Consider the following 24,767-nt stretch of genomic DNA (forward strand, 5'->3'; position numbering starts at 1 on the left):
GCACACACACAGGCAGCGCGCAAGAGAGAGAGACGCACACACACAGGCAGCGCGCAAGAGAGAGAGACGCACACACACAAGCAGCGCGCGCAAGAGAGAGAGACGCACACACACAGGCAGCGTGCGAGAGAGAGAGAGAGAGAGAGAGAGAGATGCACACACACAGGCAGCGTGCATGCGAGAGAGAGGGCTGGACTCATAAGGTAGGAAGGCAGTTAAAGAATGCACCGGGCTTGATTTTGTTTTCGCTTCTGTTTACAGCGATCAGGTCGTAGCGTGCATTGTTGCTTTTCTTGGTGGTTTATTAAATTACGGATTTTTTCAAATGTTCATTTTTTTCCCTGTGCTTAAAATTCATTAAAAAAAGTGTTTTTAGCCAGCGGTTGGTAGCGCTATAGCGCGAACTATTGCAGTGTTAGTTTTCTCTGTTGTTCAAGGTTTTCTCAGTGTTATTCAATGCTTTTACATTTAGTTTACTATTACGCTGTGCATTCTATGGTTTGATTAACTATATTTGTGCTTAAAAACTTAAAAAAAATATACAGTAATCCCTCGCTATATTGCGCTTCGCCTTTCACGGCTTCACTCTATCGCGGATTTTATATGTAAGCATATTTAAATATATATCGCGGATTTTTTGCTGGTTCGCGGATTTCTGCGGACAATGGGTCTTTTAATTTCTGGTACATGCTTCCTCAGTTGGTTTGCCCAGTTGATTTCATACAAGGGACGCTATTGGCAGATGGCTGAGAAGCTACCCAACTTACTTTTCTCTGTCTCTCTTGCTCTGACTTTCTCTGATCCTGACGTAGGGGGTGTGAGCAGGGGGGCTGTTCGCACACCTAGACGATACGGACGCTCGTCTAAAAATGCTGAAAGATTATCTTCATGTTGGCTACCTTCTGTGTGCAGCTGCTTCGTGAAGCGACATGCTGCACTGTGCTTCGCATACTTAAAAGCTCGAAGGGCCCGTATTGATTTTTTTTATCTCTCTCTCTCTCTCTCTCTCTCTCTCTCTCTCTCTGCTCCTGACGGAGGGGGTGTGAGCTGCCGCCTTCAACAGCTTTGTGCCGCGGTGCTTCACATACTTAAAAACAAACAGCACTATTGATTTGTTTGCTCCTTTGAAGAGGAAGATATGTTTGCATTCTTTTAATTGTGAGACTGAACTGTCATCTCTGTCTTGTCATGGAGCACAGTTTAAACTTTTGAAAAAGAGACAAATGTTTGTTTGCAGTGTTTGAATAACGTTCCTGTCTCTCTACAACCTCCTGTGTTTCTGCGCAAATCTGTGACCCAAGCATGACAATATAAAAATATGGTACGAGAGTATGCAGGCAGTTCTTGGAGGATGAAGAAGTTAAGAGACCCGAGTTTGCTTCCCGGGTCCTCTATGTGTGGAGATTGCATGTTCTCCCCGTGTCTGCGTGGGTTTCCTCCGGGTGCTCCACAGTCCAAAGACATGCAGGTTAGGTGCATTGGCGATTCTAAATTGTCCCTAGTGTGCGTGTGTGTGCCCTGCCCGGGGTTTGTTTCCTGCCTTGTGCCCTGTGTTGGCTGGGATTGGCTCCAGCAGACCCCCGTGACCCTGTGTTCGGATTCAGCGGGTTGGAAAATGGATGGATGGATGGATATCTATCTCTATTATAAAAAAATCTTGGAAGGAGATGAGATGTTAACCATGCCTGGGGCCAGAAATAAGACAGTGTAGATGAAAACGTACAACATTGTAAAGAATTCAAAAACGTTAGCGCAGAGCAGGTTAGAGATAATGGAAGTATGAAAATTTGAAAGTCTCAATAAAAACATAGTAAAGATCGCATTATCGCAAACAAATGGAAATTATTACTTGGTGAAATAACGGAACAGCGACAAGAGATCGAATATATTGTTCGGATTTAAACTTTAAGTCGGAGACAAGTAGATCGTATATACTGTATATATAAAGTGCTGAAAAAAGTTAAAGGAGCACTTTTGAATCAGAGTATAGCATCAAGTCAATGAAACTGTGGGATATTGATCTGGTCAGTTAAGTAGCAGAGGGGGTTGTTAATTGGTTTCACCTGCTTTGGTGTTAACGAGATTAACAACAGGTGTACTAGAGGGGCAACAATTAGAAAACCCCCAAAACAGGAATGGTTTAACAGGTGGAGGCCACTGACATTGTTCCCTCCTGATCTTTTCTGACTGTTTTTTCACTAGTTTTGCATTTGGCTATGGTCAGTTTCACTACTTGTAGCATGAGACGATACATGGACCCTACAGAGGTTGCACAGGTAGTCCAACTTCTCCAGGATGACACATCAATATGAGCCATTGCCAGAAGGTTTTCTGTGTCTCACAGGTCCTCAGGTCCTCAGAAATTAATGCGACGCGTGCGCGAGTTGCAGTACCAGCAAAAAGTCGGGAGGCTCAATGTGCTAAAAGTTGGAATGTGACGTCAGAGTCTCTGTTTACTATCTACATGTGACAGAAAGCCGCTTTGCGGATCCTACGAGATCGGTGTGCGCACTTCGATATTTGATAAATGGTTCGATGTGGTGAAGCAAAATGCCGACATACAAATGTATTTGTGGTGCTTTTATATTCAAGCATCGCATATTCCCGATCGTAATGACACGATACGTTTTAAAATTCTCACATACCGTCTTCTTGTGCTATCTTTTTTTCTAGGGCTTCCTCTGCTCCTGACAGCAGCGAATCACCAGCAATAGATCGCCACACTGAGCACATTAAATGTATGATATTCCAACTCTCTGCACATTTAGAATCCTTAGATTTATACTTGCAGGGAGTCATATCGCTGATATTCCCTGCCTGGAGTTTACACGTTTTTCTGCTGGGTTTCCTCAGTGTGCTCCAGTTTCCTTCCAAAGATATGCAGATTTGGGGATTTGGTGCCGCTAAAATGACACTAGAGTATGTGTGTGCTTGTATTCACCTTGCGATGAGCCAAGGCATCTTCCAGGGATTGTTTCTCACTCGTGCCCAATGCTTGCTGGAATGGACACATCCCTGGATTTAATCAATAAACAACCTTTTCAGAGATATTGCGGTAAGGTGTCATCGGAATTTAATGGGTGTTCTAGGCAATTCACAACACCGAGAAGCTGAACATGTTCTCACCGTGATAATATCTCGCACTGCCACCTGGTGGATTCCTCCAGATTTACGTAAAGTATGCACACAAGTATAAACATTTCAACGCTTGCGTAGCAGGAGCATCCACTGCAGCATGCGTCGCATCGCTTGAAGTATAACTCCGGCCTAAGAGAGTTGGACAGGGCCATAGAAGGTCCTTATCCCATCAGCAGGACTAGTATTTGCTCCTTTGGGCAAGGAAGAACAAGATGAGCACTGCCAGAGCCCTACAAAATGACCTCCAGCAGGCCACTGGTGTGAATGTCTCTGACCAAACAATCAGCAATGGACTTCATGAGGGTGGCCTGAGGGCCTGAAATCCTCTACTGGGCCCTGTGCTCACTGCCTGGCACCATGGAGCTTGATTGGCATTTCCCATAGAATACCAGAATTGGTAGGTCCACCACTGGCGCCCTGTGCTTTTCACAGAGGAGAGCAGGTTCACCCTGAGCACATGTGACAGACGTGAAAGGGTCTGGAGAAGCCGTGGAGAATGTTATGCTGCCTGTAACATCATTCAGTATGACCGGTTTGGTGATGGGTCAGTGATGGTCTGGGTAGGCATATCCATGGAGGGACTCACAGACCTCTAAAGGCTAGACAACAGCACCTTAACTGCCATTAGGTATCAGGACAAAATTCTTGGACCCATTGTTAGACCCTATGCTGGTGCAGTGGGTCCTGGGTTTTCCTGGTGCACGACAATGCCCGGTCTCATGGTACGAGAGTATGCAGGCAGTTCTTGGAGGATGAAGAAGTTAAGAGACCCGAGTTTGCTTCCCGGGTCCTCTATGTGTGGAGATTGCATGTTCTCCCCGTGTCTGCGTGGGTTTCCTCCGGGTGCTCCACAGTCCAAAGACATGCAGGTTAGGTGCATTGGCGATTCTAAATTGTCCCTAGTGTGCGTGTGTGTGCCCTGCCCGGGGTTTGTTTCCTGCCTTATGCCCTGTGTTGGCTGGGATTGGCTCCAGCAGACCCCCGTGACCCTGTAGTTAGGATATAGCGGGTTGGATAATGGATGGATGGACTGGCTCCCACGCTCGCCTGACCTAAATCCAATAGAACACCTCAGGCACATTATGTTTCAGTCTATCCAACACCTCCAGGTGGCACCTCAGCTCAGTGATGCCCTGGTCCAGATCTGGGAGGAGATCCCCCAAGGGCACCATCCGTTGTCTCATTAAGTAAATGCCCCTTTGATTTTCGTAGGTTAATACGAAAGGTTAATAATTTCCACTTCCATTAAACGATGTGGCATCCTTTCGTTCCTAACACATTACCCAGTCCATATCAGTAGAGATATCCAGCATGATTTTTTTCCCATTCAGATCTGATGTTTTCAAAGTGATCCTTAATTTTTTTGAGCATTTAATATATATATATGTATACTTGATATTGGCAATTAATTGCTGCCTAAATGTAAATATACAAGCATTTTAATAATTTTAAATCATTAATTGCACTACAGCTCTTTTCAGTTAAAATATAAGCTTACTATATTTATACAGGTGTGTTTTTTTTTCTTTAGTGTATCAACTAAACATTCATAATTTTTGAGGTGTAATTATAAAATATGGATTACCATTTTAATGTTACCAAAACCTATGCCGTATAACACAGTTAACATGTTGTACACAGTAGAAATCTTTTTAAAATGCCAATTGTTTACTAAGCAGCAGCTTAAAATTTGTGTTTATCTTTTCTTTTTTCAATTAAAAGTGGAAGCTGTTGCATTTTAAACAAGCACACTGTCCAAACATCAAGTGATCTCCATTTTAATTGAAAGATAAAAATAAAAGTCTGAATTCCTTAACACTAGAATTCCTGAAGCCTACGAAAAAACTTGTAATCCTGGGCCACCTTAAATTCCTTCGCACCTCTCCTCATCAGCGTCTTTTGTTTTGCAAATGTGTTGATCATCACAAGTAACAAGCAGCCAGCTATAACACCCCACCCCACCCCCCAACGGAGGTGAAGTCATTTGCAAAATTCTCACAGCTCAAGTGTGTTTACAGTAATCCCTCCTCCATCACTGGGGTTGCGTTCCAGAACCCCCCGTGAAAGGTGAAAATCCACAAAGTAGAAACCATATGTTCATATGGTTCTTTTTATATATTTTAAGCCCTTATAAACTCTCCCACACTATTATAAACATTTCCCGCACAATTATATAGCATAAACCCTTTGTATTCTCTTAGATATTAGGTAAGATTTCGTTGAAATTATGTATGTAAACACAGTTTATATACAGTAAATCCTAAATATTATTTTAAAGATATCGAGTGTCTCCGATATCACATATGTTACAGCCATTACGACAGACAGGCCACCAGCAATAAATACGTACAATGCAAGAAAAATTGTATACAGTAAAATGTGTGTACAGTGACACTAAACTATGTACATGTAATAAGTACTGTACGTAGATAATTAATTATGGTTACTCACCAACAATGACACGACGACTTGTCCGATAACGATGAGTTTAATTTTACTGCACAACAAAGGAGAGCGTTACAGCTCTTCTAAAGGAGCCTCTTCAGGCGACTGTGTAGCACAACCGTCATTCTTCTTCCATCAGTCTTCAATCCAATTCCCTAATGCAGATTCCATCCAGACTACTGCCTTATCACGTCCACTTGCAACTCGTTTTGCGCCCTGGTTCAAGGACACTGTGGCTGTAGATCTTATATGCTTTTCCTCCTTTTTAAATAAAAAGAATCGTGGACTCATTGATGCCGTAATGGTGTCCTGCAGCGGTGTAGCTGTTCCCTTCCTTCAACATATCCAAAACTTTTATCTTTTCTGCAATCATTTGCATCTTCTGTTGGCGCTTGGACACGGCCCCTGAAGCAGTAGCAGGAGCACGTTAATGCTGAATGAGTGAGATGAGACATCTCTGGTTAATGCAGCACTCCTGTCGCTGAGCCAATCAGCACACAGGAACTTTAACTGTGTGCTCTGATTAGGTTGCTTCTCAGTCATCCGCCAATAGCGTCCCTTGTATGAAATTAACTGGGCAGACCAACTGAGGAAGCATGTACCAGAAGTAAAAAGACCCATTGTCCGCAGAAACCCGCGAAGCAGCGAAAAATCCGCGTTATATAGTTAGATATGCTTACATATAAAATGCGCGATAGAGTGAAACCGCGAAAGTCGAAGCGCGATATAGCGAGGGACTACTGTATCTGGGTGTGAGGTGACTGGAGTTGTATAGGGTAAATAATATATCTATATTTGAATACATACATTTCATGTGTGTTCCGTGTCTACGACAATCTGTGTAAGTGTAGAATGACAGGAAATGCGAGGCAGGAAATGCTGAACACATACCTAAAACAGAAAATCTTTCTCCATGTTATACTAATAATGATGTGAAGTGTATAATGTGTAAAGACTTTAGTCCAAATATAAAGTAAACATGTGTGATTTTATTCAAGAATATAACCAAAGAAAAAAAAAATCATTCAATTTACATGTTGCTGTCAATGAGTTAAAAACCCAAGCTCAAATGTCAATTGACAGAAAGTTGATATGTATTCTTGGATGGTGCAGAGGTAAGAACTGCTGCTTTATAACCCAAAGGTTCCGGGTTCAAATCTTGGCACTCTGCGTTTTTAGTAGTGAGCTGCTATTATTATTACTATAATATAATAAAAACATACATTTGATTTGAGTCTATAACACCCAGTGTAAATTTTGGTTACTTGTAAAAGTTAGTGCTTTTTTTTATTATTCTGTTTTATTCTGTTAGTGATGTTCACGTAGTACAATGAACTTGCTTCTCCCTCTCTGAGATGATGGCATTTATATCTATTCTCTTCACAAGAGCAGTGATGACCACAGTTGATGCTGTGGTTGAAGCCTGCTCAAAATTATTTGTTATAATGGCAATCAAAGATAAGATGTCCTGTGACCGCTATCATACTATAATGCGACATTTGCTCTTTGACAACAAAGACACCCATGCAGAACGTGTGAAAACAATAGATTTCCTGTGATTTTGGACATCTGGCAAGGTTTTGTTGAGAACTGTGTTTTGAGTTACAACCCAGGCCATAAAGCTTATGGAGCCGTTTCTAGACAAAGGCAGAACCGTAACAACAGACCGCTTCGCTGGCTAATAGACTGCTGCACCGCAACACAACTGTGCACGGCAGCATAAGTAAAATGGCACTTCCACCTGCACCTATAGTCACTTTAGTACGCAAGCAATTCGCCACACTAGTGTTTAGATCTGGTAGTGCCATGCTAACAGTGTATGCACCCAAAAAGAAGAAATCTGTCTGTATTTTCAGTATTATGCACCATAACATGGAGTCGAAAAAAAAAATGTTCAAATGACAACTCATGTTCAAATGGCATAGAGTTTTGAAATAGTGATGTTTAAAATGTATGTATTCCAAATAACAATATATTAGTTATCCTCTACAGCTCCGTTTTTTGGGGAGATAATGGGATAGCAGGCTACTTGCTTCTTGTGCTGATGCTGATGAAGAGAGGTGTGAAGGAATTTAAATTGGCTTGGGATTACGAGTTTTTTCATAGGCTTCAGGGATTCTAGTGTTAAAGTAGCTTTTCTTGCCATTTGTCTTGATGCACAGGACAGCTTCTCAGTTTATTACTCCACTTACTTTAATGTAAAGACATTTATACCAATTACCTCTTGTTCGATGATAAAACAAGCTTCCACTCACCGCTCTTTGTTTACACTGCAGGAAGTCTGCAGCTAAAGAAAAAAAAAAAGACACTTGCTGGCCTTGTGTAATACCTTGTGTAAAGAAGAACTACAACTAAATTACTGTAAAGCTTAGAAAAGCAGGGGCTGAAAATATAGGTTTTTTAGCAATCACCAATCGAGTCTTTTTTAGTGAAAATTGGCCGATTTTGATCGGCAGCTGATCAATTGCAGAATCCCTAGATTTATATAGGTTTGTAAAATAAAACATTAATTAAAATTATTTTGCATTTAAGAGTCATTTTACAGTGGCCAAACATTCTCCAAAATGTTTTTGAAAGTAAAATCTCAGTTTCATTGTAAGAATATCCATCCATCCATTATCCAACCTGCTATATCCTAACTATAGGGTCACGGGTGTCAGCTGGAGCCAATCCCAGCCAACACAGGGCGCAAGGCAGGAAACAAACCCCGGGCAGGGCGCCAGCCCACCGCAGTTTGTAAGACTATTTACTGGGAAAATAGTTAATTTTCTGTTCTTGTAAACTTCCAGTATGGGGTCATAGAGTGATGTGGCACCCACTCAAAGTGAAAGTGCATAAAGGATAAAAGCTTATGGTCAATGTATGTGAAAAAGGACCTTAATTTTGTCTCTGCTTTGCAGAATTTACAAATAGTTGTTTGAAAAATGAGAAACAGAAATTTCAGCTTAAAGGGTTAAGGTTGTAATTATATTGTTAAAAACAATATTGCCCATCCATTTTTAATACTCTTTTACTAGTCTTACTGCCTGCATGTGTTCAGCAGTTCATATTTTCTTTGTCTACACCAAGAGTGTGGCAGTCATTTTGTTATCCCTAGTCACCCAGAGCTAATGCAAAACAACTTCTCTGATTAGGAGTAATCAGTCCCACTTTATTTTAACTATCTCCTCGTCAGTATCAGAATCAAGTCGTAATAAGATGAGAAAAGTAGACTGAATAGCAGATATTTAATTCAGAATGGATAGCTTGGATTGAATGGAATGTGTGGCTGTGACTAAAGAATACAATTTTACACTGCCATTATGAGACAGGGCACTTGGTACTATCAGATCATCAGGATTGGTTAAATGAAATGCTAAAATGAAAGACCTAAAAATCTCAAACTAGTCAGCCCACATATTATTTGAAATGAAATGCAAATAATCTGAGACTTATATTGGCAGCTATTGGATTGCTTAACACATCATTGAATAAGCCTTTGCCCTCACAAATGGTGAGCTTGTAAGAGACTGTCTGATTGAGATTGCTGACTCAGTTTTCTTGGCATGCAGAAATGTTATGTGAAACATTGCTTTTGAGAGTGAGCATGTAATCAATTATTATGGACATGCAGAATAACTTACATAATAATTTGCTTTTTATCTAATAATGTATCTGTTGTGATGGATAAAAGTACAGATGTCTCAGATATTGGGCTGCTATCATTTTTCATTTGTGGTGTCACTGAAGCATGGCAAGTACTGTGAAATGGTTCTCGTGTGCCATTGAGGAGGAACAAGAGGGTCTGACATTTTCAAAGTTTTTAAGAAAATGGTCAAAGCCTAAATCCGCCATGGAATTAGTTAAATAATATGACAAGTAATTATCTTTGTTGAGATAGGATAAAAAATTTTAGTTAAAAGGTAATACTTACTTTAAAAATTCAGTCTAAAGTATATAAAAGATTCCGTGCCCAACGGTTAAAAGAAATACCCTCCTCTCAAATAAAAAAAGCTACAGTTTCTAGATATTGTGTCTGTGCTGTCTGACTCCGCTAATAATGTATTTGCCTGGCCCTGTCACCTCAGATTGACAACAATGCAGGAGCCATTGATTCACAAGGTTACAAAGTGTAGTTATGCCAAATAAATATTTTCAAATGAGAAAAAGAATAAACAAGTAAAATGCCCTTAAACCTTTTAAAACATAAAGCAGGGATAGCTCATCGCAATTTAATTACAAATCAAAAAATGTCAATCAAATATGGTGTAGCGTAAAATATACAGGGGCCTGTTAATATCATAGGCTAAAAAACACAGCTCTTCTGACAATACATTGATTAAATTTAAACATAACTTGTTTAAAATAATTTTCCAAGCATATTTTATTGGACTGTAGTTTGCTAGTAGAACACAGTCATATAGTAACACTATATACAATTTATTCATGATTATATCAATCCTTTGTTTTAGCTCCTTACAAGAATCTAGTTTGAAAAAACAGATCTTAATGCTTTCAGTTTTGTACACTGAGGACTACAATGGATAGTGTTAAAGTAAACAAATGTAAATGCCATATAATGGGAATACTGGCACTTTGGTCTTTGGTTCTTAGATGCAATTCCTCTTATGTGAAGTAATTCTGATCTAAGGGTCAGGCAACTTTTTGCAAATTCTTCTCACTCTCTTTAGCCGCAAAACAATAATATTCCTATGTTCTAAATCTGTAAATATTAAAATTAACATCAGTGTTGTCATTGACAGAGGTAATCACTTTAGAAAAGTCTATTAAGTGCTGTAGACTTAAAATAAATCACTGAATAGACATACCAAGTAAACTCACCACTGATCTGATAACTTCTTTCATTTGTCACAAACAGTTGAGTAACTGAAGAAACAATGAAGATTTTTTATTTCTATCCACTTTCACTCGAAAACTTTTTTCTGCAAAATTAAGTTGCCGTGCCTTAGATGGCAAAAACTCTCTCTGTGGTAAATGTCAAATGATGATGGAATTGAAGCAGCTGAAATTACTGTAAAATCCATCCATCCATTTATCAACCCGCTGAATCCGAACACAGGGTCACGGGGGTCTGCTGGAGCCAATCCCAGCCAACACGGCACAAGGCAGGAACCAATCCCGGGCAGGGTGCCAACCCACCACAGGACACACACAAACACACCCACACACCAAGCACACACTAGGGACAATTTAGAATTGCCAGTCCACCTAACCTGCATGTCTTTGGGCTGTGGGAGGAAACACGGGGAGAACATGCAAACTCCACGCAGGGAGGACCCGGGAAACGAATCCGGGTCTCCTAATTGCTAGGCAGCAGCGCTACCACTGCACCACCATGCCACCCCTTCTATAAAATGCTTTGAGCAAATTCTGTGGACCTTTACTGCAACTTGTATTTTGAAATGTTTTTAGAAAAGCTGAACTTTGTATATAATTTCTGGTTAAAATAGCAAAAAATAAAACTGTTTGTAGTAGAACGTATGTTCCTGCTTTCAGTTTTGTATTACCTTTTAGTTAATTATGAGATATTATTGCTACCCTCAGATATCACCCCAAAGGTGGTCAAATTTTGTTCACAGTTGACTTAAATGTAAGATTTAATTGTCAAAAACGCACTTGTTTCTGTGTTTGAGTACATGGCCAAGTAGTACTTTTAATTTAAATGCTAGACTAGTCAAAACAGCCTTTCCTAAAAAGAGCCTTTTAACAATCATTGGCGTATATGCAGCTTGCTGTGCATTAGAAAAACGAACTTTGGTCCCAAAAGAATGTACCTCCGAAAAGCTTACAATTATATTAACAGTAAAGCATGCGACTGAAAAAAGCTCTTGCCCTCAAGCTGTCTTTTCATCTTGCATCTCAACATTAAAGTGATTTCTATTTACATATTCCACCTACATATCCAGAAATGTGCAGGTTTGGTTAATCGGTTATTGTAATTTGGCCCTGTGTGGGTATAAGTTTAGATGAATGCTTGAGAGAGTCCTATAACTATACTGTATGCAGATGATATGGTATTGTATATATCAGCCCCACAAATTTCCATACCAGGAGTCTTCAGGACACTAGCAGGTTTTTCTAAGATATTTGGACTCAAAATTAATTTGAAAAAAGTGTGCTTTTTCCACTGAACTGTCCAGCACACAATATTAGATTGGACACCTTCCCATTTATTTTAGAAGATCAGTTGAAATACCTAAAGGTAAACATGAGAAGTAAATATAAAGATCTTTTTCAACAAAATTTTGCTATCTGCATGGAAAAAAAATGAACAAGTTGTGTACAGATGGTCTACCATCCATCTCACATTAGCAGAGAGAATCAATACTATCTAGAAGAACATCCTTTGCAAACTTTTATTTCTAGTTCAGAGCATCCCCATATACTTTAACATATCGTTATTTAAGAAATTAGATTCAAATATAACCTCATTTATTTGGAATACGAAATATCCACGCACATAAAGGGCAACTCTACAATGACTTAAATCACAAAGGGGCATGACACTATCTAACTTTCAATTTTATTACTGGCCAGCAAATATAAAGCTATAAAGACCTGGACCTTGTCACAAATTGATGAATATACTCAAGCCAGGTCTGCAATAGAAATAAAATCTTGATGTACTTCTTTATATGCCCTGGTAAATACAAATTATTGTCAATATAGTGATAATCCAATTGTCTGTCACTCACTCAGAATATGGAACCAATGCATGAAGCACTTTAAGACAGAGAAGCTCTTATCTGTTGCACCTTTACATGATAATCATCATTTTCTACCCTCTCAAACCTACAGCAGTATTTAATGTTTGGAAAATGTCCAGGATTAAAACACTTAGAGATTTGTATATAGATAATGTCTTGTAATGCTTCAAATTTAACTTCCCATCGACACAATTTTTCCACTACTTTCAAATCAGAAACTTCGCTGAAAGGAACTTGCTCAATTTTCCTCACCTCCCACCCATTTCTATTTCAGAATTAATACTGATCAGTCGTGAGGAGTCAGACACAGTCTCAACAATATGTAAAAACATATTAAAGTCTCTTCCTTTTAAAGATCATAGCATAGGGTACATTGGAGAAAGGATCTGTTCAAAACTTGTTTAAAATTTCACAACATCTATTTAATCAAATCTTAGAATAAGCATTTATTTTGGGGAAAAGGACATTCTTGTTTCTTTGGGTTTTTTTTTAAAGATTTGTTCATGTTGTAGTGTCTCCTTTCTTTCTTTTGGGTGGGGATTGAATTATAATTTGTGAAGTTTAATATGATTGCATGGAATTTGTTTTTTTCAAATAATTTCAATACAATTAAAAAAGAAAGAATATTTTATTATTTTTGTGAGCAGTAAAAAAAATTTTTTTCAGCCCACATGCTGATGTAATATGACTACCTATTATAGATGCATTACTTATTTAAACATCTAGCTAGCATGTTGATAATTTTAATGGAATAGTATGTATAATATAATCATGCACATGCATTGTTATTCCTTGTCCATTTTTTAATATAAAAGGCACTTTATGTCCCACTTAAAAAGGGAATATTATTATTTGTGAATTGTTAACCATGGCATTTGTGGACTGTTGCCCACCTACAGTACCTTATATGCATTGAAGAGCACTTTACCATTTAATTCCCTGAGTTCAGTGTGTCAAACTGAACTTCATGCACATGTCAGTTTTATTCTTAACCTTTACCAACAGAACTTACCATCTACTGAAATTGCAGCTAATTGATATAATGCAGTGGAACATTACAAAGAATGCATTCTTCTCGCTGGAAGATTTATAGTTATTGCAAATGCAGGAACCCAAGATCTGGACAGATATACATTAAAAGTGATGGTCCCCTTTTTGATTACATCTACTTTTTATTTAAAAACTGCAAGCAGTAGTTTAACTTTTCAGTATATTGGGGTAGCATATTTCAAGGTGTAAATATGAAGTGAAATAGTTAAACATTTGGGAGCTCATGTTTTAAAAGCATACAGACAGATTTAGGAGTTTATGATGCTACTCTCTTCACTTACACTTTAGCACTAATTGGCAAATCATCTTAAAAGTGGAGACAGAAGTGGAGCAGCTGCAGTCACACCAGCTTATAAAAGCTTAGCTCATGCCATTCTGATGAAGCAGTGGTATAGACCCAGTTGCTTCGCAGAAAGGAGAAAGATCCAAAGGTTAGTTCTTTTGAGAAGATGAGATGCCAGCCATATACTTTATATTTGCAGTTGAGCATGTGACTGCAGAAGCTCTTGCAGTGAAGGTGCCTTGTCAGCTTGCCATTGTTTCAGCAGCCAAGTTGGGTACTTTTTGGTAAATTTGTCATGCCTTTTTGTTTCAGTCAGCAGATGTCTTGCAGCAGCTGAAGCTGCTTAAAACATTTATAAAGCTCCTAGTTAGAAAATTTTGCTTATTGAAACTCACAATTCATTATGAATCAAGAGTGAAATACTGTATATTAAACTTGCTGTTTTGTATTAAAAAGTATTAAAAAAAAAATTAAATTATTAACAAGTGTTACTAGGGCTAGATCTGTGTTTTGAAATTTGTTTGCATCTATAGTGTCATGCATGCTTTTCTTATTCCATGAGTTTATCAATTTATTTTGCTAGAGCTTTGGCATTTAATGTTTTCAGTTTAATAAAGGAGTAGTTTTTGCCTTTGCTATTAGTAATGCTGTAAACCACATAAATGGATGACTAATAGAATTTATCATAGTCATATAATTAGATGTAAATCCAATTACAGGGCAACAAGACATAATGCTTCATCTTTTGTTTTTAAGACTAACCGTCACAGGAAAAAAAATAGTCATTGCTATTAGTTCTCTCAATGAATTAGCCCTAGAATGGGTCGATAGACCTATTTTCTATAATTGCTTATTTCTGTTAAGAGTTGGAAGGAGCTGGAGCCTATCCTGATACCACTAGTCATTATTGTCATGCCTTAAACTAGTTAACATGAAAATGCTTTAAAAATGAAGAACAGCGCTGAACAAACAGGCACACACTATTTAATCATTACCTTGAGAAATAAAATGCATGGGATGTGAAGTCAGAGTTGTGAGAAGACCTTGGAAAATGTGACAGTAATAAAGAAGACTTTTGAAAGTGAACTTTGCTATGAAATGCTAATAGTGCCCTTCTTTGTTTTCTGTAGTCCACTATAGCACAACAACATCTAACATTGTGATGGTGGTGTGGAAGTAACAGCTAAAGTACAAATAAAGACAGAATTTAGGGGAATATAATGTATAACATTAAAATAATTATGATATAAATATGATAAAGGTGTACCAATCAGGAATTTTGTCAGTGATGTTCATTTATTTATTTATTTTTTGCAGCAAGACTGGCCATTCTAAATCTTTTTGCTGATTTCTGGACGTACTCTATCTACAAGTGTCACATGGGTGATTCAGACTGAACCTTTAGGCTTTTCAAACACAGTCTATAAAGGTAAGATTATATATTTTAAGCATTCTCTCAGCATTGTGTGTTTCCAGTAGTGTTATATCAAAAGAGAACTGTCCACATGGCAGTTTGTGTAGTATCAACATGTTTAATTAAATTACAAAATTCTTAATTTTCTGCAAAATAAACCTCAATTAACCTAGCAAAATATATCTTGTTTGTCAGGACAAATACGCCTGATATGGATTTGGCCATGTGTTGTTTTCTGCTACCTGCCCCTTTGTGTCAAAATCATGTGATGCTTTGTATAGGAAAAATAAGAATGTAAACCATTCATGTTATTCTGCCATTCTGAAAGGCTTTAGTGATTTATGCCTTTTTGTTACAGTGTTTTTGATTTGTTTGGGCTTTTTTTCTGTACCTGTCAATTTTTGTCACTTTTGTTATAGTTTACCCACATTGAGACTGTTTTTTGTTTTGGTCTCTTGTGATTTTGTGAAATTTACTAATCTAGTTCCAGGACATTTTGTTTACTTAAATTACATCTTTCCTTCCTTTTATTTTCTAATCTGCCAGAAACTGTTCAGAATAAAGGTCTGATGCTAATGTAGGTATGATATACCCACATTATTTTTTGCTTGGAATTGAAAGCGGGATCCACAGTTCTCACCCCTTTTACATAATCCTGCATGCTTATGGAGCATACTTTTTTTTTTAACTTTAATGGTAGTACTTCATGTTTCTTTTAATTGCTGTGTCAGCTGCACTGACAGCTGTGACATCATGTGGTGCTTGATAGACTTTCTGGGTCCTCTAACTGTTTGTGACTAGTTTGAAGTTCCTTATTCAGTTCTGTAATTCTATTAATACTTATATAAACAAAAGCAGTATATTTGTTTTTAACTATAAAAGTTAATAATTTAATATAGGTAATTTATATTTACATATAGAGGTTTGCTCTGTTACCCTACACTTAGATTAAGTGCACTTAAAAAACCAGATGAATATACAGTACATCCTATACAATAATGCACTGTATTGGGTGTTAATTGTAGAAATCCTGTTAGACTGTTTGCCCTTCATGAACTAATTCATTAATGTAGGCTTTTCCCACATGTATTCAAATGTTGAATGGTGATCCCCATTAATAATTTGTGATTGTGTCTGTAGTTGCTGACAGATGCATTTGCTCCTACTGCAGGGCCAAAATTCTCTGAGAAATACTGTCATCAATAATGAGATGCTGATAAATAATTGTGATAAAATACACTTAGGTAATTAACTTAATTTTTGTCTGTGGAAATTACAAAACTGAATTATCAAAGTTCAAGTGACCTCTGTGAAAATACAGAACTCTTCTTATTTATTATGATGAATTAGTTTTTTTTTATTAATGATTGTTTCTGTTTGTACAGTGTATTACATTTTCCCTTTTAATATTGTATGACTTTAGTAAGATCTGTGTGTCCATTTTCGTAGCACATCCTGTAATAAACTGGTTATTCAGAACAGTAGTGTTAACTTCGATGCATAGCAACTTTGAAAATGAGTCTTGGTAAACAGCTGCTGGATCAGGAAATTTACAGGTGAAGAGAAATTACTTTTGTACAGGCCTTGGAATATGGTTGGTGAAATTTAATCAGTTAAACTCAAAGAGTATGCAGACTTTTTCAACTAAGAAACAAATTAATTATGTTTTAAAAAACGATCAATTTCACATAAATATTTTTGGTTATAAAATCTTATTAAAGGTGACAAAAGCCTGACCACATTTGCCTTGGTTTCAGCTTGTACATCAGCAGCATAGGCTGAAATATCAGTAAGAATGTACAGACTTGATGCACTTCAACCTAAATATTGAACAGGTTGTATTTTTTGCTTCTTTGAATGGTTTATTAGTTTACAGACAAATCATAGTCATCTATTAAGTTCTTTAATAAACTGTAATACTTCTTCCTATTGCCATCATGAATTTAAGACTGCTGAATGTGTTAAAGCTCTAGGCTGAACCTTTTATCAGTTTGACAGATCTTTCTGTGATTGATTGTTTGCATTTGTAGCTTGTTTAATTAATGGAGGGTAATACTGCCTTTGTCCTTTTAGGATGCTGTTAAAAACAATGCATGTTTATAACAATAGGCTGCACAAAATAATTATTTAAATCTCCTCAGTGGAAACCTGAAAAACATTGCAGGAAGGCTTAACTGTTTATTATGCCCGGAAGTATGATGTAAATATAAAAAGAATGACATGGTTCTTATCTTCTTTTCAGTTTCTGCATAACTTGTCATAAAGTGGGAATGCTGCTATGATAGCCAAAATAACAGATGATGTGACAGTGATAACCTGAAATCAAGTGCAAAGCATTAATCTATAAAGTATTGCATGTATGCTTTTGTGACTAAAACTGAAATGCTTAGGTCTTCTTAAGACACAAGGGCACATATAATTATGTCTGTGGAGGTGTTTCTATTTGATTACTAATACAAGTGCAATTTATAGATATCAGGCCTTCTTGAGACACAAGGACATGTATAATTATGTCTGTGGATGTGTTTTGAAGTATCTGAAACAATGCCTTAATTAGTAGGAGCACACTGTATATTAACTATTAAGTATGAAAATTGCTGACCCGCTTATCCAGTATAGGAGTGCAGGGGCCTAGTAGGTATCCTTGCAGTATTTGGCAATAGCCTCCCATCCATTACATTTGTGAACTGTACTGTTCAACATTACATCCTTACATTTGTACTACAGTCGTGGCCAAAAGACTTGATAATGACACAAAGAGTCAGTATTTGCAGTGTTGGCCCTTCTTTTTCAAGACCTCTATTTGCCCTGGCATGCTGTCAATCAACTTCTGGGCCAAATCCTGACTGATGGTAGCCCATTCTTGCATAATCAATGCTTGGAGTTTGTCAGAATTTGTGGGTTTTTGTTTGTCCACTTGCCTCTTGAGGATTGACCACAAGTTCTCAATGGGATTAAGGTCTGGGGAGTTTCCTGGCCATGGGCCCAAAATTTCGATGTGTTGTTCCCAGAGCCACTTAGTTATCACTCTAGCCTTATGGCACAATGCTCCATCATGTTGGAAAAGGTAATGTTTGTCATCAAACTGTTCTTGGATGGTTGAGAAAAGTTGCTCTCAGCGGATGTTTTGGTACCATTCTTTATTCAGACCTTAATCCAATCCCATCTCTCTTTTTTGTTTTTGTATCATGTCACTCAGGGCAACTGTACAAATCCTTCCACCCATTTCCAACCCACTGAATCCGAACACAGGGTCATGGGGGTCTGCTGGAGCCAATCCCAGCCAACACAGGGCACAAGGCAGGAAACCAATCCTGGGCAGGGTGCCAACCCACCGCAGGACACACACAAACACACCAAGCACACACTAGGGCCAATTCAGAATCGCCAATCCACCTAACCTGCATGTCTTTGGACTGTGGGAGGAAACCGGAGCGCCCGGAGGAAACCCACGCAGACACGGGGAGAACATGCAAACTCCACGCAGGGAGGACCCGGGAAGCGAACCCAGGTCTCCCAACTGCGAGGCAGCAGCGCTACCCACTGCGCCACCGTGCCGCCAATCCTTCCACCATGTTTTGTAATTTTTTTTTTTCTTTTACCTTTTATTACTTTTATTAAAATCAAACATTCCATACAAGCAAGTCAAGTTTAACAATACCTCTTAGTGAGAACTAGATTTTTTCCAATTTTAGATAACATATAACATCAGTTACCCACTGACTTAAAATAGGAGAGTTAGGATTCTTCCAGTTGAGCAAGATAAGTCTACGTGCCAATAGTGTAGTAACGGCAATTACAGTTTGTCCTTCTCCACTTTAAGCCCATCTGGAAGAACACCAAACACAGCTATTAATGGGTTAGGAGGGATTGTGATAACAAAGCTGTCTGAAAGGCATTTAAAGATTTTGGTCCAGAATGATGTTAATTTGGTGCACGCACAAAACATGTGGCCCAATGAGGCTGGAACTTGATTGCAACATTTGCAGGTTGGATCTTGCCCTGGAAACATATTGGACAATTTTAAACAAGACTGGGTTATTAGTATATTGGCGATGACTTGTACTTACTGGGGTACAAAGCAAGGAATATAAAGAAGTACTGCAGGATTTTGTTTCTATTGCGGATTAAGCCTGTGTCTGTTCATATATTTGTGTCAATGTCCAGGTGTTTATAGCTTGTATATTCGCCGCCCATGTTTTGTAAATTCTGAAGCCTGTAAAAGTCGGACCATGCTCACATGTGTGACACTATGTTTGTTTTATATATAATCATTTAAAATGTATTATAATAGTGATCATCAGATTTAGAGCACTTCAGAAGGTCTTAAGAGGTTATGGAAATATGTAACAGTCAGAAAATGAAGCTTTGTGATAAACACTTAAAATAGTCTTAGGATTAATGTGAAACCTCAAACCAAAAATATCTAAAAAAAAAACAAAAAAAAAACTGATAAAAGGCAGACAGGCAGACATTGCAGTTTTTAACCATTACTGAAAGTGGAATATTTGTCACATTGCAGCCACAAAGCTTTTTTTTTAGACATTTGGCTGTATGGCTTCCATCGTTCAGTGAGTAAATGCAGGCATTTCACACCATGGAGATAGTTGATGGTGATATACCCTTGGCTCTGACTGGGTTGGTTGTTTGCTTTTCAGAAGGACTGCCATGTCTTTGTTCAATTTAGTATCTCAATTCTTGAGATTATAGCATTTCAAACAAGTCCTCACTTGACTTTCTGACACATGATAAAGTTCTGAAATTACCATGCAGACTTCCGGGTTAAAGTTTGCTTGTATATCACCTGAAAGTTTTCCTTATAATTATATGATTATCTATATTATTATCACAAAATAAATAGTGGTGCAATATACCTTTTAGAAAGTGAAGTCTACTTTAACATCCCATTGGAATTAAAAGTTTACTTTTCTACTCTTTTTATTTTCTCAACCTGGTGGTGATGACATGTAAAGCAGACTTCTCATTTCTTGTCCCACTGATTACATTCAAGCTATGCTTAAATAGCTATCTTAAACAGCAAAGAAGCATAAAACATAATATTAGATGCACAAATGATTAAGATGCACTTTTGATTTGGGAGATAATGGGAAAATATAAACATCTGGTGAATTGAAGTAAAAATGTGAATATATTATGTAATTTGTTCTTGCATAACATAATTTCCTCACCAAGTGTATATATTTGACAAGAGAAATATTTGAGATTTATTTTGATACTAGCTACTGTATATTTTGCTGTGGAAATTTCTAAATACAGTGGTGATACCTGTCCTTGTACTTTGGCTTGAAGTTTCCTTTTATTCTTTTTGCACCAAATGATGTCATTAGTATATTTTCTTATAGCGCTGACAAAATGTTCAGAGTCTGAGTGTAAACCAAATAGTAAACTTTTAACAGTTTCTGGTGTGTCTTCAAAAGGTGATAATTTGATTTTTCCACTTTTGCAACACATTCTAGGTGCTTCATCAGTCCATTTCAGTGAACAATAATTTCAGACATTTAACATTCATGGACCCTAAAACAATTTCTTCATTAGATTCTAGTGAAAGTGAAGGAAAATGACACCTTTTATTGGCTAACTGAAAAGATTACAACATGCAAGCTTTTGAGGCAACTCAGGCCCCTTCTTCAGGCAAGATGTAATGTCATAATCATTGTGTGAATTATAATTAAACCCACCATTTTAATGTTTGACCCATGGCAAAAAATCTTTTGATGTGTGTTTAGTAATAGTTGATTTGTGAATTTTGAAATGTTTATGCATATATTTAGGACTGTCTGCAAGTCTTCACTTATTAAGTATTTTTGTGTATGTTTAGCAGCTGCAACTCTGTTTGCACTCACGATTTTGTGTGCATATTTAGCTGCTAATTTTTTGATTTTGTCTAATATCATCTCAACATCTAGTATGGCACGTAAATTTTGCTGTTTTATTAGTATAGTTTTGGGATAATTTGGTCATATCATATTAGCAAGAGAATGTGCTTAATTTTGATGTTTGATGTAACCAATTTTTAGTTTGAGCAAGATCAATAGTAGTAGTAGGTTCATACCATCAAAATGACCTCCGCATAAAGCTCCTGTAAGGTGCAGTCTTTTAACCAGCTGACCACTTACCCAAGATTTAGCAAATGATACACATTTCTGTTAGCATAAAGTGCACTTTTAAAAATGTCTGATGCAGCTAACGACAGCCTACCCAACAAGCAGACAGAGGATACAAGGCAGGAACAATCCCTGGACAGGGTGCCTGTCCATTGTAGGGTGAACATGTTATCACACACTATACATGCAACACTAGGACTAGTTAAGTATCGCAGATCCAGATCCTGACCCGTTTCTGGATGTTTTCTGGAAAAGGTTCAAGACACCTGGATCATAAAACCTCGACAAGAACAAAAAGCAGTGAAATGGAGGCCGATGCACAGGAAGAGAAAGCTGATGAAGGAGATGCTATGCCCTCAACGTTGAGTGGCATTTTCTCATCCGTGACTTCAGTGGAAATTTCAGATTCAGAATCTGACACAGACTGATTCATGTTCTACACAGTTCTTTAAGTTCATAGAAATTTCTGTTCAATTAGAACCAAATATTTGAGTTGATGATTGTAATTTTTATACAGTTGTTGTAATTTGTGTTTTAACAATTTTTTGATTGATGTTTTGTTTCCTTTATAATATTATACATTAAAAATAATCTTTTTTATTTGGGCTACTTAAATTTATTTTGGGCTACCAAAAACTGAAGCGTGCCTGCCCGAAGGGCTACCAGGGATTTTGAAATTTTGCGAGCCCTGGATAGTATGTAAGTGAGCAATAATTTGGGTCAGTTAATTGATTAAAATGTGAACTATATTGTTCAACAGAGAACTAATTAATCACCAATCCTGTCAAGATGATTTTTTCTCTAGTTGTTGGCTTTTATGTCTTTATACAATTTTTTTGTCTAAAAAATACATGGTGTTATTGATATTCTTTTGTAGGAAGTTTTTACACAATAAGTTGTATTGCAGTACTTATTGAACTGGACTTGAAAGTGCAAGTTAATTCACGTGTATATAGTACATAGTGTACCTAGTACAATCAAATTCTTAACTTGCATATCCTCCTTAGCTGACAATACAATACTAACAAAGACCCTGATGCACAAAAAGTACACATAGCATGCAAAATGTGCTGCATTTACAAGTATGTATATTAGCTACTATAATATATGGAGTATTTATGTGTAAGCTTATACTGTATATGCACACATATAAACGTTGTTTGTTATGTTACAATATTTGACCTTATGATTGACTATTCATAAAACTTTTCGACCTATAGATATAAACTGTACTTGAATCTACTAGTGTGAGTACCAGTGGTGCTTTACTTTTTACCAGAAGGAAGGAGTAAGAAAAGTGGTTGTACATGATAGCTAAGATCTTTAATAATAATGTTTGCCTGTCCTGACCAGAAGGTAGCTTGGTGGTGGTAATATTCTGTGCCACTTTCACCACCATCTACATACTTTCATGTTCTTGAGCCAAACAGGTGACATACCAGGATGTGATGCAACCAATGAGTTGTCAGAATAGGTGCAGTGGAAGCTGTCCTTATATATCTGAAAATGTAGAGGTGCTGGTGAGCCTTTTTTACAGGAGTCAATGTTGTGCCCACTTCAGTTTATTAATCACTCAGGAAATATAAATCCTCTGATGTAGAAGGGGGTGTGGTTTGCCTTCAGCCTCCTGACATGTATAATCTGCTTCTTGGTTTTGTTCATTAAGGGTATGATCGTTGTTCTGTCACCACTGTGTTAGCAGGTACCTGTCCTCTGTAAGCTGTCTCACCATTGTTTGTAGTTAGGCCTATGATGGTGATGTCAGCAGCAAATTTATTTATGATGTTCAAGCTGTGTTTTATGTAGTGAAAAACCTTTGGGTAACATTTTTAGTTTATTAAGCTTTTCATTTATATTGCCTTTTGTCTAAGTGTTCGAAGTAGAATGTGTTCATTCAGGTATACAGTCCCTCAAGCTAGACTCTGACATCAGAATGAAGCATTGTTTATCTCTCTCTCTCTCTCTCTCTCTCTGTTTAAACTAATACTGGATGATCTAATACCTCATATATGAACCTTTTGCTATAGAATTGGATATTATCAGCTATATGCTGAATATGTGTTTGTATATTCATATATTATAAAGCCTTTGTCTAACAAAGGACTGGCAGAACTCCCGTAATTAAAATGCAGAAAGCATGGGGTGTTCCAAAGATGTCTTTGTTAAATAAGTTTCTTATGCGTATTTATTGCTGAAGTCTGAAGAACCTTTTATTAGAAGAGTACTAGGGCAGAAACAGGATCAGAATTATTTTTCCCTCAGTGTTGTGCTGAGGTGTCATCTGCTGTGTGGTGGGCGCAGCAACTCACTATCAGTGCATGCTCCCATCCTCTCTCTCTTTCTGGACACACAGTCAGAGGTAAAAAAGAAGTATAGAAATGGGCTTAGCACACTTCCCTGTGGAGTGCCTGTGTTGAAAGATAGCATAGAGGATATGATGCAGCCAATCAGCACATGAACATGTTGGTTAAGAAGTACAAAATTAATTTGCAGAGTGATTTGAAAGCCTTAATTGAGGACTTTAGTGGTTAGCTTAGAGGGTACAACTATGTTAAAGGGTGAGCTGTAGTGTGTAAATAGGACTTTAGCATAGCAGTTTTTATTATCCAGATATGCCAGGATCGTATAAAGTGCAATGGATATGGCATCCTTTGAGGAGTGTGATAATATGCAAATTAGAGGTGATTATGACTGTCCGGAATGTTGTTTAACCCTCTGAACAAAGCAGAGCTGTTTTCAGCCCAGCCTTATAATAGTCAGTCAGTCATCTTCCAACCCGCTATATCCTAACACAGGGTCACGGGAGTCTGCTGGAGCCAATCCCAGCCAGCACAGGGCGCAAAGCAGGAACAAATCCCGGGTAGGGCGCCAGCCCACCACAGGACACACACACACACCCACACACCAAGCACAATTTAGGCTCGCCAATGCACCTAACCTGCTAAGCCCATTTCACCCGGAGGAAACCCGCGCAGACACGGGGAGATCATGCAAACTCCTTCACAGGGAGGACCCGGGAAGTGAACCCAGGTCTCTTTACTGCGAGGCAGCAGCCCTACACTGCGCCATCGTGCTGCCCCCATATAGTAGTGTATACCAAAAAGGCTGCTATAACAGCCCACCTATCTATTATCATAATCCTGCTTGTCTGAATAATGGCCTGTGCATATCTGTTAGGCTGACGCTGCTGTTATACTACTCAGCTGTAAAAATTTTAAAGTCCACAGCCATAGACACATATTTCCAAAAGGCCGCTACAAACCATCATAACCTGGCTGGCCAGAATACTGGCCTTTGCTATATTAGACTACACACATAATAAACTGCTTTGTTTGGGAGAAACTCAAAGCAATAGATTCTTGATGTGCATAGAGAAGTGCAATCTGGAAAAGAAAGCTTTTGTCCTTTTGCTCAATGGGAGATTTCTTTCCTCCCTGAGATCAGTTTAGGCCATCCACATTACAGTGTGACAGTTGTACCACCCTAGTCAAACTCTCCACCTGCCACTGTTCACAGAGTGGATTCCTTTGCACCCAAGAGAGTCTGGGTGCTTCACACCAGAAGTGAGAGCCCTGCGAGAAAGAGATGTTGGGCGATTGATCAAA

At 37.9% G+C, this 24,767-nt stretch overlaps 1 protein-coding gene across 1 annotated transcript in view; it reads left to right on the forward strand.

Moving 5' to 3' along the window:
* The window catches only part of fam49a (family with sequence similarity 49 member A), a 187,176-nt gene that overhangs the window by 25,558 nt on the left and 136,851 nt on the right, over positions 1–24,767 (forward strand). The window contains exon 2 of the mRNA XM_051925608.1: positions 14,941–15,052. The gene's annotated coding sequence lies outside the window, so the exon portion shown is untranslated. The remainder of the gene's footprint in view (positions 1–14,940; positions 15,053–24,767) is intronic.

The sequence above is a fragment of the Erpetoichthys calabaricus genome, chromosome 3 (genome assembly GCF_900747795.2).
Source record: "Erpetoichthys calabaricus chromosome 3, fErpCal1.3, whole genome shotgun sequence".
Lineage (NCBI taxonomy): Eukaryota > Metazoa > Chordata > Cladistia > Polypteriformes > Polypteridae > Erpetoichthys > Erpetoichthys calabaricus.